The 3,226-nt window shown below is 46.5% G+C and overlaps 1 pseudogene; it reads left to right on the top strand.

Annotated features, from left to right (window-relative positions):
• Positions 1-289: 289 nt before the first annotated feature.
• Positions 290-2,735, top strand: LOC141543281 (isocitrate dehydrogenase [NAD] subunit beta, mitochondrial pseudogene; annotated as a pseudogene).
• The last annotated feature ends 491 nt before the right edge of the window (positions 2,736-3,226 follow it).

Here is a 3,226-nt window from a genome sequence, read left to right as displayed (position 1 = left end):
GGTTTGTGTTGGAATATCATTGTTCTATGGGAAACAATGAGCAGGATGCTCTCAGGAAAAACAATAACAACAACAACTACGACCTGGAAAGTCTCCCATGAACTCAAACAAAGTGAAATGTACTATAAATAAAGTAACAGCAATGCTGAGATGACCAGCTGTAAGTGACTTTGCTCTTAGTACAATCATTCACTACTATTCTGAAAGACTTATGATGAAAAATCCTATTCATACCTAGAGAAGGAACTTGATTGTTTCTGAATACAGATTGAAGCACTCTCTCTTTCTTCCTTTCAAACTTAATTTTTTTTTGAGGGTTTTTATTTTCATCAGGATGGGAGATCAGTGTTTTCTTTCACAACTTGACTTTTATGGAAATGTTTTGCTTAACTTTACATGTGGTTTCTTAATTGTGGGTGGGGATAAGGAAGAGAAGCAAGAACTCAAAAATTTTAAGAACAAAGGTTAAAAAATTTTTGTTTTGAATGTAACTGGAGAAAAAATATTAAATAAACGAATTTAAGAATAAAAAACAAGTTCTGCCTTTAAGGATTTCATTTTCTAATGGGACACGGCATGCAAGCAAAACAAAATATATACATGGCAAACTGAAGATAATCTGAAAGGGCAGGCAAAAGCATTCAGGGAAATTGGGAAAGGGTTCTTCTACAAAGGGTGATTTTAGATTAGACATGAAAGAAACCGGGGAAGTCAGGAGGGAGAGTATTCCAGGCACAGGAGGTGCCAAAAACACTTTAGAGTCAGGAGATGGAGTGTCTGGTATGAAGAAGAACAAGGAGGCCAGTGGCTCTGGATAGTAAAATACATGGGGGGGGGGGGTTTAAAGTGTAAGAAGACTGGAATGGTTGGAAGGGATCGGGTTATGAAGGGTTTTATATTTGATCCTGGAGGTAATAGATTCCTACTGGAGCTTTTTGAATGTTGGGGGCTAGCGTGTGTAGCATGGTTAGATCTGTACTTTTTGATAATGGAGTGGATGAAAGACTGAAATATGGAGGATCGTGGGGGGGGAGTCACTGTGAGGTTGTGAGCCGGATGCCCGGCAAAGATTGGGGAGTGGGATGGGAGGAAGGGGGTGTCCTTGACAGTAACTACAGAAATTAGCGGATTTGGGGGCCAAGATAATGATTTCGGTTTTAGAGGTGTAGAGTTTAAAACGTCTGAGGAGACTTTCTGCTCCAAATCTGTGATTCTATGCCCTGCGGTAGGTAGAATAACAAACGTCGGGCCAGAGCTTTCTTCCACACAACTACAGCCCTCGTTAGGTGTTACCTAGGGATCCTAACACTAACGCTGAGCTTTCTGACGTCACTTCCGACGCGACCACTTTCTCCCCAAGGCTTCTTCACCTTCAGGCATCACTGAAAATGGAGCCCCTGAGCAGAGTCCGGACGCTGAACCGGGCACTGGTGGTAGCCTCGAAGCTTGGGGCCTGGAGGAGCCTCATCACCACGGCCGCCACACACCCTATCCACAGGCTCGCCATGGAAGAGAGGAAGGCGGAGGGGGTCTATCCTGTCACCATGGTGCCTGGCGACGGGGTGGGGCCTGAGCTCATGCTGGCTGTCAAAGAAGTCTTTAAGGCGGCCCAGGTGCCGGTGAAATTTCAGGAGCATCATCTGAGTGAAGTGCAGAACTTTGCCTCAGAGGAGAAACTGGAGCAAGTGCTGAACTCCATAAAGAAAAACAAGGTGGCCATCAGCGGGAAAATCCACTCCCCGATGGACACCACGTACACCGGGGACCTGACTTCGTACAACATGCAGCTCAGGCGCAAGCTGGACCTGTTCGCCAACGTGGTTCACGTCCAGAGCCTCCCGGGCTACAAGACTCGCCACAACAACCTGGACTTGGTGATCATCCGCGAGCAGACGGAGGGGGAGTACAGCTCGCTGGAGCACGAGAGCGTCCGGGGGGTGATTGAGTGTCTGAGGATCATCACGCGGGACAAGTCCCAGCGCATCGCCAAGTTTGCTTTTGACTACGCTACCACCAAGGGTCGCGGAAAGGTCACAGCGGTGCACAAGGCCAACATCATGAAACTGGGCGACGGGCTCTTCCTGCAGTGCTGCGAGGAGGTAGCCGAGCTGTACCCTAAGATCAAGTTCGAGACCATGATCATAGACAACTGCTGCATGCAGCTGGTGCAGAATCCGTACCAGTTTGATGTGCTCGTGATGCCCAATCTCTATGGAAACATCATTGACAACCTGGCGGCGGGTCTGGTGGGGGGCGCAGGTGTGGTGCCCGGCGAGAGCTACAGCGATGAGTGTGCGGTTTTTGAAACGGGCGCGAGACATCCCTTTGCCCAGGCGGTGGGCAGGAACATTGCTAACCCCACTGCCATGCTGCTGTCTTCCAGCAACATGCTGAAGCACCTCAGCCTGGACTATCACTCCAAAATGATCGCTGAGGCGGTGAAAAAGGTGATCAAAGTGGGCAAGGTTCGGACGTCGGACATGGGCGGCTACAGCTCCACCACCGAGTTCATCAAGTCTGTCATCAGCCACCTCCAGCCGCCTTATGGGATCTAGAGCCCTTTCCCATTTTCTTACCCACGCATAGATCCCCTGGACCACTTCTCCCAGCCCTGCTTCCACAAAATGGACTACGCTAAGGAACCCACCTCCGTCCTTTCCCGGGAACAGGGTCTCTTATCTACAGCTGTTTGTGCTTTTTTCTCAATAAAAACATGGACTAGAAAAAAAAAAAAAGACTAATTTTGCTCAACTAGTTTCATTACTGGAGTAAGGCAGTGGATTAGATGAAACAGACTAAGGTCGTAGTGAGGAATTTCACACTATAACATAGAAATAAACCAATTTACCTGTGATATTAATTATGTTATGAAGCCATAGCATTTTAGTATATTTCAACTCCTGCGGTTGAGTTCTTGATGGAAGACTGAGAAGACTGCTTTGTTTGTAGTAAAGATAAATTCCTTCCGGTCAAGGATGATTTTAATATCTATCATGGCGCCCAACGTATGGTAGCGAATCAATAAATGGTTGTTTGGCTGAGATGGAGAATACATACATTCTCTGTATGTACAGATACACATATGTGGTATATGTATATATATTTATAGACACATGGGATGGACAAATTCAATAAACACTAATCAGAAATCTGTTGTACACATGCCCTTAGACTAGGCACTGAGGAGACAAAGAGGAAAAGACTATACAGTCTTGTCTCTTATAGC

Source organism: Sminthopsis crassicaudata, chromosome 5 (genome assembly GCF_048593235.1).
Source record: "Sminthopsis crassicaudata isolate SCR6 chromosome 5, ASM4859323v1, whole genome shotgun sequence".
In the NCBI taxonomy this organism is placed as follows: Eukaryota; Metazoa; Chordata; class Mammalia; order Dasyuromorphia; family Dasyuridae; genus Sminthopsis; species Sminthopsis crassicaudata.
The sequence above is the reverse complement of the archived record's forward strand: the minus strand, read 5'-3'. Positions and strand labels throughout refer to the sequence as shown.